This window comes from Alosa pseudoharengus, unplaced genomic scaffold (assembly GCF_046254945.1).
Source record: "Alosa pseudoharengus isolate Yale_2024_CS ecotype anadromous, Long Island Sound unplaced genomic scaffold, YU_APseudo_1.1 YU_APseudo_1.1_scf_4, whole genome shotgun sequence".
Taxonomy (NCBI): domain Eukaryota; kingdom Metazoa; phylum Chordata; class Actinopteri; order Clupeiformes; family Clupeidae; genus Alosa; species Alosa pseudoharengus.
Window position 1 is genome coordinate 26,866,260 of NW_027468774.1, and position 12,990 is coordinate 26,879,249.

The following is a 12,990-nucleotide window of genomic DNA, read 5'->3' on the forward strand; positions in this document are numbered from 1 at the left end:
TTCGTCATTTCCGTTAATACAGGAAGTAGCTGGTGTATCAACTAGGCCTGTCCAGCTCTGGCCTGTCAAACTCGATTCCTTTTAAGGATCCGGGTTATTCTGAGTCACTCACTAAACTGATCCGGGTTGAACGAGTCACTTGAGTCACTTGAGTCAGTATTGCTAAATCGCAAAGAAATTCAGTCCTACGTTCAAGCAGTGCAGTGGGGTGCTTCATTTCGTTAAGTGCCTTCTCATGTTGGATGTGGATCCTCCATGATTTGAAACCAGGTTTTTGCAGTACTTGCATTTAGCCTAAGAGTTTTGCTCTCCTGGTCAAAGTGCATCCACACATTGTTCATCTTTTTGGTGCTCATGTTCAGAAACTTTGATCTTATTGACAGAGAGGGTAGCCTATATAATAATTAATTATTTGTTGTTGTTTTGTTAACAATAGAAAATTTGCCTAGGTCTAATGCTACTCTGCTCCAATGTTTATTACCACTACTATACTAATAGTAGGCTACTAGGAATCTATTCTAATAGGTATTACTAGGCAACTAATATTATTAGCCTATTATATATATATAATAGGCTAATAATATTAGCCTATGTTAGGTAGCCTAATATAATATAATATAATATAATATAATATAATATAAAATAGCCTAATATAATAGCATCAAAACCTCCACCCACTCACGGGAAAGAAGCAGTTTGAGCCAGACTGTTTATTTATTGTCTTAACCTAGCCTTTGCAATTGACTTTCAATGTAGACATAGAAACAGGAACGTAATGCCCTGCAGTGAATAAATTATTATTATTGTTATTATTATTATTATTATTACTACTACACTACTACTACTACTACTACTAATCTCATTAGGCCTATTATTATTATCACCTTGACACGAGTAGAAACTAGGCTACTTGCTCGTCTACAGATCCACTCATGACAATGTAGCCGGCTGATTCAACCGGTCCGCCCGACTGATCCAAATGACCCAGGTAGGCTAGCCTACTCAAGCAACATGCAGAGCTTGCAATGTTTCGGTCTGTCTTCGCGACCTAATTGCATTTTAAAGAAGGCTATACGTGCAGAATATATGTTATTTCAGAAGTGAAAGCATGGCTTTTGTTGTGGATTTTCTTTTGAGGAGTTACTCGCTCCTCTAAAGATCCACTCATGACAACGTAGCCGGCTGATTCGGCTGACTCGCACTCATAACAACAACGTAACCGGCCCGCTTGGCTGATCCGACTAGCCTACTCTCCATAAAGAGCTTGCAATGTTTCGGACTGTCTTCGCGACCTAATTGCATTTTAAAGTAGGCTATGCGTGCAGAATATATGTTATTTCAGAAGTGAAAGCATGGCTTTTGTTGTGGATTTTCTTTTAACCTTCACGAGGAGTTACTCGCTCCTCTAAAGATCCACTCATGACAACGTAGCCGGCTGATTCGGCTGACTCGCACTCATAACAACAACGTAACCGGCCCGCTTGGCTGATCGATCCGACTAACCTACTCTCCATACAGAGCTTGCAATGTTTCGGACTGTCTTCGCGTCCTAATTGCATTTTAAAGTAGGCTATGCGTGCAGAACATATGTTATTTCAGAAGTGAAATCATGGCTTTTGTTGTGGATTTGTTTTTCACCTTGACGAGGAGTTACTCTAAAGATCCACTCATGACAACGTAGCCGGCTGATTCGGCTGACTCGCACTCATAACAACCTAACCGGCCCGCCCGGCTGACTCGACTGACCCGGATAGATAGGCTACTCAAGCAGCTCCATGAGCGTGCAGTTCGGACTGTCTGCACGACCTAATTGCATTTTAATATGCTACATCTATACACCAAATCTAATTATGTCTAGGCTACATGCAGAACATTGAATGTTATTTCAGAAGTGAAAGAAATGGCTTTTGTTGTGGAATTGCTTTTCACCTCGAGGAGGAGCTACTCGCTCTCGCAGATCCACTCATGACAACGTAGCCGGCTGATTCGACTGACTCGTACTCAACGTAGCCTAACCGGACGGCTGATCCGACTAACCCGGATTGCTACTCAGCCGCTCCAATCTGAGTCCCATGGTCTGTGAGTCTGCAATGTTTCCGGCTCTGCGGGAAGTTAACCAGTTATCTCGGACTGCCTGCTCACTCAGTCGCTTGAGTTGATTTGTGGAGTTGTGGTTGCCTACGAAATTGTTACATTTTTGGCAGCTACGATGGCTAGGGCTTGGAGGCTAGCTAATGTTGCAAGAGGTTTGTGTGTGGCGCTGTATATCGTTTTAGATTGAATTGTAGTAGGACTCAACTGATCCGAGTTAATGATACTAGAGACTCGCGACTCATGGGTTAATTTAAAGATACGGGTGAAAGATCCGAGTGAATCACAACTCAAACAGGCTTAGTATCAACCTATCTTTTACTGTCTATGGTATCAACCGAGGGTATGATCAAACCTAGAAAAAGCAGAAATGATGGTGAACACACTGAGTAAGGTACATAGTTCCAGTAATTTAACAGAAGAAGAAAGAAGGGGTAGGGAAGAAACAAGGAGTCTATATGCTGAGGTTATTTAAAAGAAAGAAAAGCTAGAGGATAAATGTAATGTTCCATTCACATTGAGAGAATTAAGGAATGCATTGGATAAGTGTAAGAATTCAGCTCCTGGTAAAGATTAAATTTGTTATAGCATGTTAAGACACTTAAGTGATGAGGGAATTCAGAAGGTTTTGAAGGTATTTAATAAAGTATGGGAGGAAGGAAAGATTCCTGCAGGATGGAAGGAGGCAGTTATTATTCCAATAAGAAAACCAGGGAAAGATGGTATAGACAAGTGCTATTTCAAGAAAAAGTCCTTGTATAAGGATCTAGAGGCATTTCTTAGTAAAATTTGGGAACAGGACTTTTTATCATAATTAACATGTGCTGAATCCAACTAGCCCTGTTCCCAAGCAGAATTTTGAGTTTTTGACCATCTAATTAGCATAAACAAAATGGCTGCCAAAATGGCGATTTTGGGCACTTTCTTCGGACGGGCATCATTATACCATGTAAATAAATTAATATTGTTCACATCTGTGTATCTCAGAAATCTCCCGTGGGCAATAAATAAAAGGTAAAGGCTAAAAAAAAAACGATTATTATGCTAATTAGCCTTATTATCACCTTATTATACTCTTGACTATGTTTACGGTCCTCTTTGGCAAAGAGTGTGGCCTGACTTGGTAAACATCTTCTTCGTGGTGGGTGGACACATGTTTGGAGTTTAAAATCATTGGAGTTCCTTTGAACTAATCATGAACAACCGTAGAAATATCAGTAGAATATCGCTATGTTTAAGTGTAATAAAGTGTGTACATTTATAAATATAAATAGAATACTATGGGTGGGATAGGGGCAAAATGTTCGCCTCCTTGTCCCTGTGAAGGTTGCCATCGAAATGGACAACTCAACAGACACAGGCAAGGAGTCACCGGGGGGGGTTGATGGAGGGGTGTGAGGAACCAGTGATGCACTGAGCAGTTTTCACCATCCTCTGCCGTCCTTTCCAGTCGGAGGCAGAGCAGTTGCCACCATACTGTGACACAGTTGGTGAGGATGCTCTCAATGGTGCAGCGGTAGAGGTTTAGAAGTTCACCAGGATCTGAGGAGAGAGGTTGTGTTCTTTAGTCTCTTCAGGAAGAAGAGATGCTGGTGAGCCTTCTTGATCAAGGTAGAGGTGTTGAGGGTCCAAGAGAGGTCCACAGAGATGTGGACACCCAGAAACATGAACTGGTGACATGCTCCACCTCAGTCCTGTTGAGTGCTTGCTTTTTGACTTCCTGAAGTCCACAATGAGGTCTTTGGTCCTCTTGGTGTTGAGAGCCAGGTTGTTGTCGGTGCTCCGCGATGTTAGGTGCTGGACCTCCTCCCTGCAGGCTGTCTCATTATTGTTGCTGATGAGAGCAATCACCGTAGTGTTGTCTGCAAACTTGACAATGGTGTTAGAGCCATGTACATGTAACCTGCGTTGTGTTGAACCTGCGCGATTCAGCCTTGCACACGCCCGGACTCGAACCCGCGAACAGCAGCACCTCGGATCGGGAGGCGAGCGCACTAACAATTGAGCCAATATCCCAGTCTACTGGCTCGCATGCCAGCAGCACTCTTGAGGCGTCGGGGAGTGAGGTTTACCAACGTTCCACAAGCACAACTAAGCTAGCTGGCATCCGTTACACTCACCCCCCTAAACCTCACTCCCGATCCGGGTCACAGCACCAATGTAACCTGCGTTGTGTTGAACCTGCGCGATTCAGCCCTGCACACGCCCGGACTCGAACCCGCGAACAGCAGCACCTCGGATCAGGAGGCGAGCGCGCTAACAATTGAGCCAATAGCCCAGGCTACTGGCTCGTATGCCAGCAGCACTCTTGAGGCGTTGGGGAGTGAGGTTTACCAACGTTCCACAAGCACAGCTAAGCTAGCTGGCATCCGTTACATACAGGTATGCAGTTGTAGGTGAAGAGGGAGTAGAGGAGGGCTCAGCACACGCCAGTGTTCAGGGTGAGGGTTGAGTGGGTGAGGTTATCTAATCTAACAGACTGCGGTCTGTTGGTTAGGAAGTCCAGAATCTAGTTTCAGAGGGAGGTATTGATATCCAGTTCACTGAGTTTGGTGATCAGTTTGGAGGGGATAATGGTGTTAAATGCTGAACTGAAGTCAATGAACAGCATTCTCACATAGGTGTTGCTATTGTCAAGGAGGGACAGGGCAGATGGCATCCTCTGTGCTCCTGTTCTGGCAAATTCTCTTGAAGCATTCTATACTGCAAACAAAATCTACCTCTGGGTACAAATAAAGTAACTTAAACTTGAACTTGCACTAGTTATACAATTATTCATCTAGCTATTAATTCACAGGACATGCAATCATTTTACTAACACAAATAGTATGACGAAATATGGGTAACACTTTATGGTAAAGGTACATGAAATATCATGAATTCATGCATGAATTAATTCATGATTTATGCATTACTTCATTCCTTTATAGCCTATGAATCATCAGGAATTGACATGAATTCATATACTCTCATTCATGATGACCTCATGTATGAACAACACATCAACTAAAGCATTAGGTGTGATGGGTATATCATTATGATTTATGATTTCTTAAGCATGATCATCATGATTACATGAATTTTAGGATAATTGCTCATGCATTCATCATGTCTGTGGCCCCTCAAATAAAGTAGTGAATAATGACATGTGTTTAGAGAACTCCAAAGTTATGTTCAAATCAGAATTTGAGCAGTGATGACCACATTTTTGGCAGAAAAATAAAGTTATGATCATGGTTAATACATCATAATTCATAATGATGTGCCCACCGTACCTAATAATTTAGTAATGTGTTCATGTATGAGGTCACAAATGACAAACTATGAACTCAGTAAATTCCTGATGATTAATTAGATATTAATGAATGAAGTAATACATAAATAATTAATGTACCCTTACCATAAAGTGTTACCGAAATGGGTAAAGGCCTGTGTAACTTACTCCGAGACTACATACATTACCAACCCAATTCGCTTCAATTATGTAAATGTAATGTAAATCAGGTTTTATGGCCAAGTATACTTGGGTATACAAAGAATTTGGTCTCTGCATGTATCCCATCTGTGAATTAGTGAACACACAGGTCACACATTGAAGCATACATTAACTTGGAGCAGTGAGCTGCCTTGCTACAGTGATGCTCGGGGAGCAGTGAGGGGTTAGGTGCCTTGCTCAAGGGCACTTCAGCCGTGGATGTGGGCATGGGCGAAGTCTCATTCGTCAAATACCGTGTGCCTGCTCAGTTATAAAATTGTAACAATTATATTTTTCAAAAGTTTTTTCAGGTAATTAACATGGGCATAATACTAGATTTCTTTTCTTTTTTTCACAGCCTGTATCCTTGATCTATTGGCCAAGGAAGATGTCTGTGAACAATATGAATTAATTTACATGGTATAATGACATCCGCCCAATGAAAGTGCCCAAAATCGCCATTTTGGCAACCATTTTGTTTATGCTAATTTGATGGTCACAAAACTCAAAATTTAGCTTGGGAACAGGGCTAGTTGGATTCAGCACACCTTAATTATGTTAAAAAGTCCTGTTCCCAACTTTTACTAAAAAATGCCTCTAGGAAGCACATATCTCAAAAATATCACCTGTCTAGTAGTAATCCAGCAAATTATAGACCAATAGCATTAACGTCTCACTTAGGTAAATTAATGGAAAGGTTGGTGAATGGTTAATGCACTTTATTGAAGAAAGGGGGGTGATGGCTAGTTGTCAGAGTGGTTTTAGAAAGGGAAGAAGTACTATTGATTCAATCATATGTCTCTAGGATGAAATAAGAAAAGCACAGATAAAGAAAGAAACTGTTGTGGCAGTATTTTTAGATGTGGAAAAAGCATATGACATGCTATGGGTAGAGGGTCTTTTGATCAAAATGCATATGTTAGGAATTGGGGGAAATATGTTTCATTGGGTAATGGACTTTTTAAATAATAGAAGTCTAGAAACATCTAGAAGATGTTTGGTAGAAAATGGGACACCACAGGGTATGTTATTAGTCCATTGCTGTTTAACATAATGATTAATTATGTTTTTTCTAATGTTCAGCCAGAAATTGGGAAGTCACTATTTGCAGATGATGGTAGCCTATGGAAAAGGGGGAAAAATGTGAAGTATACCCTGAAGAAGGTACAGGAAGCGCTAACCCTAGTGGAGGATTGGGGAAGGAAATGGGGTTTTAGATTCTCTATTGAGAAAACGAAGGTTATGTTTTTTACTAGAAAGAAAATAGATGACAGTCTTAAACTAGAGCTGTATGGTAGGAATTTAGAAAGGGTTAAAAGTTTTACATTTCTTGGTGTGTGTTTGACACAAGACTTACATAGAGGGGACACATATCAAATGTAAAAGAGTCATGAATTTAATGAGGTGTCTTGCTGGGACAGAATGGGGAGCAGATGTTGCATCTTTGAAACAAATTTATATATATTTAATCAGAGCGAGAATTGAGTATGGATGTTTGGTTTATGGGTCTGCAGCCAAGTCAATACTAGCTGGATTAGATATAGTCCAAGCTAAGGCACTGAGAATATGGAGCTGTGTGATCTTCTCCAGTATGCTCTTTGCAGATAGAAACAGAAGAAATGCCACTCTGGTTGCGCAGAAAACAACTTCAGGCTAACTACTGGGTCAATTTGATGGGTCAAAGGGGTGATCACCCAGTTAAAGTAGCAATTCAGGCAAGCTGGGGGAGAGAGGGTGTAAGACTTCCAAGTTTTGGATGGACAGGGCAGGCATTGGCACAGGAAATGGATATTCATGACAAGAGCTTTTGTCCAGGAGTATTGTGGCCATCAGTTCCTTTATGGCAATTGGAGGTCCCAAAGACTGATTTAGAATTACTTGGGATTAAGACAGAGAATCCTGAGGCAAATTTGGTATATGAATTCCAGTGTCACGTAAGACAAAGATATCAAGAACACATATTCATTTTCACTGATGGTTCTAAGGATCAGGGAACAGGTGCTACAGGAGCAGCTTTTGTTGTTCAGAGGTGGAATGTCCAAGCTTCTAAGAGAACCTCAAATTATCTTAGTGTGTTTACAGTGGAATTGTATGCAATCCTGATGGCAGTGCAATGGACTGAGCAGATCCAAAATCATAAAGTTTTGATATGTAGTGACTCTGTGTCAGCAATCAATAGTATTGAGAAAGGGTCGTCAAAGAGTCGACAAGATCTTATATATGATATTCTTCTATTAATTAGAGATGTGAAAAGGAGAGGGGTGGAAATATCATTTGTATGGGTCCCAGCTCATGTAGGTATTGCAACAAATGAGAAGGTTGATAAGTTAGCCAAGGAAGCTGCACAAAGGAAAACCATTGATGTCAACATAAATCTATCCAAGGCGGAGGGTAAAAGTATTGTGTGGCAGGAAACAGTTTTAAAATGGCAACAGCTCTGGGAGCAAGGAAACAAAGGGAGACATCTATTCTCAATATCTAGTAGAGTAACTGATTCAGTTAATGTTTGTCAAAGAGGGGGATTTAGACGTAAGGAACAGGTTATTGCTTCTAGATTGAAGATTGGTCACACGTTTTTGAACGGTACCTTATTTATTTTAGGAAAGCACCAGAGCGGCTTGTGTTCATGTCAGGAACTTGAGACGGTGCAACATGTTTTGATTTGTTGTAGGAAATATGACTGCCAAAGACAAGAACTACTTAGAGAACTGCGAGAAATTGGTTTGGGAGATGTATCTCTGAAAAGCATTTTAGAAATAGGGTTAAAGGAGAATTCCGGTGTGATTTTGACCTAAAGTGTTTTGAAACATGATACCGAGTGTGAACGTATGTCTCATAGCCCATCTCGGCTTGTCCCCTGCACTCCGAAATCTGGCGCTAGTTAGCCGATGCTACCAACAAGGCGGTCAATGGTGGTGCCTCGGCATCGGCATAGCCATGCAAATAAATCAATGTTTTACACCATTTACGAGGCTCAATGTATCTCCACACTTCATTGGTAGACTTCCAAGGGCCCTGACATTTAAAACGAGACATTGAGAACTTTGAAAAAGCACTGGTAGTTTACTTACAAGACGATTTATACAGACAGTATCTTCTCGAAGTTTAGCGTTTGCAGCCATCTTGAATTTAGTCACGATAAGTCGAGCGACGAGTAAGAATGAACAGGTATGATAAGGGATCAGATTCCAAAAATAATTCCGTGGAAATGCATGGATTCCAGTTGCTGCTACTGGAAGAAACTGTAATCGATGCATTTCCACAGAATTATTTTTGGAATCTGATCCCTGATACCTGTTCATTCTTACTCGTCGCTCGACTTATCGTGACTAAATTCAAGATGGCTGCAAACGCTAAACTTCGTGAAGGTACTGTCTGTATAAATCGTCTTGTAAGTAAACTACCAGTGCTTTTTCAAAGTTCTCAATGTCTCGTTTTAAATGTCAGGGCCCTCGGAAGTCTACCAATGAAGTGTGGAGATACATTGAGCCTCGTAAATGGTGTAAAACAGTGATTTATTTGCATGGCTATGCCGATGCCGAGGCACCACCATTGACCGCCTTGTTGGTAGCATCGGCTAACTAGCGCCAGATTTCGGAGTGCAGGGGACAAGCCGATATGGGCTATGAGACATACGTTCACACTCGGTATCATGTTTCAAAACACTTTAGGTCAAAATCACACCGGAATTCTCCTTTAAGCGGGAGGGGAAAACGTTGTTTTTTCACATTTTTAAAAGACACTGGACTATATAGTAGGATATAGTGCACTACGGTGCTAGTCCCGTAGGAGACAGCAATGCAACTTTTTGGATGCCGGCTGTTGTAAAACCCCAAAGAAGAAGAAGAAGAAGAACCGAGGGTATGGGCAGAGAATGTCTAATAAGGGGAGAACCGCCACTCTCGGGAAACTTACGGTTTCTGAACTTGTTGCAGTTCCTTTTCTGGTTCCATATGAGGGCACGAATGAATAAGTGCAGAATGAATGGAGGTCTATGGAGCTGTACCCCTCAAATCCACTTTTCTCGGGATATAATTTTTTGGCCAGAAATTTGAATGTTGCATGCGAAAGAGGGGCAGAGAAAATACACACCGCTGAGTATTATATGTTTTTAAGTCACTTATTTGTTCTAAAAAGCCTTTCAAATGCGTCAATGACATCATTCATTAGCAGAAAGCTAGTGAGTTGTGGGCAACGACCTAACCTGTAAGAAATCGAAAGGACGTAAGTACTCGTTCATTCAATTTTTGACCTATAATCCATATTGATCTTGCAGAAACCACAATCCAATCTTCGATTTTTCAACGGCAACCAGGTGAAAGAGACACATTTAGCCGTCTAGCTCCATAGTCCCCCATTGTTTTTGCACTTATTCGTGATCGCCCCTAGTGGAACTGCAGCAGATTGCAGGTACAATGGAGTTAATAGGGAGTGATCCGGCTCTCCGTAAACGGGCTCTGGTATGGGCAAAGATAATTAATGCGTAGCAAGATCGGTCGTCCTAGTTCATGTCTATGAGGGCAAAGTGGAGTTCAGTCAGAGACAGCTCTGGTTCAGTTCCCGCCTGCACAGGGGCATGTCACTGACGTATGACTGACGTTTGACCGCCTCGGTTCCACGCCAGACAGAAGCAGGAGTACAAAGCAAACTTGGTGTACACCTTCATTAATGTTGATTTTCTCCCGACTGGAGGGTCATACTGTCACGACATTCTCCTGAAATGGGCAGGAGGGTTTGGAGATCATAATACCGTGTCCGAAATGTGCATCCATTGAAAAATAAGGCTTTGAAAAATTCTTGGATTCTGCCATAGACCTCAATGTTAAAAAGAGAGCCTGATTACCTAGAGGGCTGTTAACTTTTTTTTCATTTATGGCTCCTACACACAGTTGCGTCAAAGATGGTTGATTACGAAGATACTTCCTGAGAGGCAATTTCCTGTTCCTGGAAATGTATGCAAATAGGGTAGCAGTAGTACACGCCCCGCACGAGGGGGGCCACTATCCCCCATTTATGCAGTGATCGAGCTCCCTTTTTAACATTGAGGTCTATGGCAGAATCCAAGAATTTTTCAAAGCCTTATTTTTCTGAGCAATGGATGCACATTTCGGACATGGTATCATGATCTCCAAACCCTCCTCCCCATTTCAGGAGAATGTCGTGACAGTATGACACATACATGTAAAAGGGCGAAAAAAAGGTCACCTTCTGATAGCAGACTACGATATAAGGTCTGGAATTTAAATATTGTATATCAATGCATTTATTGACTTTCAATTGCGATCACCTGTTGAAAATTGAAATGTTCATAAAAACAATAGAGAAAATTGCTACTATACTGAAGATTGCATGCAGTTGCCCACTCAAAATTCTATTTTGTGTTGCTGCATTATAACGCCAATAAGTGAGAGCAGTCCTGTGTGAAAGTTCAGTATTTTCTGCATCCTCGACACAACCTGTCACATGCTCCTAAAAAAGGCCTAACTGGCGGAAGAGTTGAGCTAATAAGAATCAGCTAGTGTAGTGAAAGTGAGTGTTTAGTGAATGGTTGGCACAAATATGTGGTGGGTCTTTAACTTTCTGAAGCTGGGTTTCCAGTATCTGTAACACGCCAATGTGGCAAGTGGGAGGTTTGCTCTAAATTGGAACATGTCGACTACGCCATCCGAGATCCTGCCCCTGATTGAGTGTTCAATCAATTGGACTATTTAATGTTACTAGTGCAGTGCCTGTTCAAACATGCTATTCCTGTAGCCCAATTACATGCCTGCAGGTAGGCCTGCTTTAAAAATAGGATGACAGGGAAAAACATAATTCCAGGTAAGCATTCAATAATGAATACAGATAATAATATAATACACGTGAAGTGAGCAGAATTTAAGCTTGGCTGCATGTGACATTTTTTACAAATCAAAATAACATAATCCTAACAGCTGTTTTGAGTCAAGGCTATGAATAACTTGATGATAGAGAAAACAAACCATTTTGTGGAATGATGCATCATCATATGAAATTTGCAACGGTGTGACTCAAAAACCGTCTCTGGTGGCTTATAAGTGACATCACACTCTGTCTGCCACTCGTTGCTTGTTGCTGGTTATGCTTTGCATGTGTGGCATCTGAGACATTCTTTAATTCGGGACCATTATCGCTCGTTTCAATTTAGGACCTTGCAGTTATAATTGTCGTTTGCTTATTCAAAGTCTAAAGACAGTCCAAAGTGTTTTTTACGTCATTTTGAAGAGCTACTGCATACCTGTGTGTGTTAACGTGTTGTTGCAAAAGTCATTTTATGCAAGCAAACCGCATACAGGGGGTCTTTATTGTTGAGGTCAGACATGTTAACACATCTTGCACTCGCTTAACCTTTTACCCGTGTAACCTACACTGATCCAGTTCGGCCAAAGCCCTGCTTCTATCCTCACTGGTAGCTTAGTGCTGTGTGGGAGGGGGAGTGGCTAGTGGCAAAAGCCAATGTGGGCTTCTTTTACAGATATATATTTAACAATATCTTTTGCATTTCTTATTCAAACAACGTCAAATTGCACTGCACTTACTCATGCCCGTAGCAAGACACTTGCCAAGTTTGAAATCAGTCTGGCAAACGGTCAGCGAGATATGCGTGCCACAGACATTAGGACACACATACGCTTAGGACACACAGACGCTTCTTGCTTTATAGATAGATGTGAAGCCCAACCAGGCAACACAGGTTCGTGGTCAAAAAAATAAACTCTGTCTTTATTAACAATCATTAAAAACATACAAGGAGTGGGTTCTCTCCAGACAGTCAGAACCTTTGCCACTAAGGCACTGACACAAATGGCCTACAAGGCCTGGACACACATGTACAGTATACACAGTCACACATGCACAAACACAAACACACCAGACTGTGTTGCAATAGACTGTTGCACACATACAGTACATAAACGGAAATAAACATATAGGATCGACCAAGACGATCATAGCTGATGGGCCGCAGGGCCTGGAACACGCAAGCGGATGCCCAGGGGAATCGTTGGCCAAACCCAAACTTCAGTAAAAACAAAACAGCAGTGTTCGGAACTCGGACCAAAGCCTTGATGTTGCCGCTCCTTGTGTTAAGATCTGCTAACGAAAAATACAGAATTAAAACCCACGCAAGCTACATATTTCTTTGAAGATGGTTAAAGTGACATACCAATCACATAATGTTGTCTGTTATGAGGCCCATGTTCTGCAACTGACAGCAGTCTTAAAACCCCAAAGTTTGAGTTAACTACATGCATGATATGGGAAAATTTACAACAAACGCAATGCCACAATTAGGCTACCAGGAAAGTCACTTGATATGTGCACAGCTGGCAAGAAGCCAATACAGCACAAGAATTCCTGCGGTGAAGGCAGGAGTCAGGTGGACAAACAACGTTGTGCAGCTATGA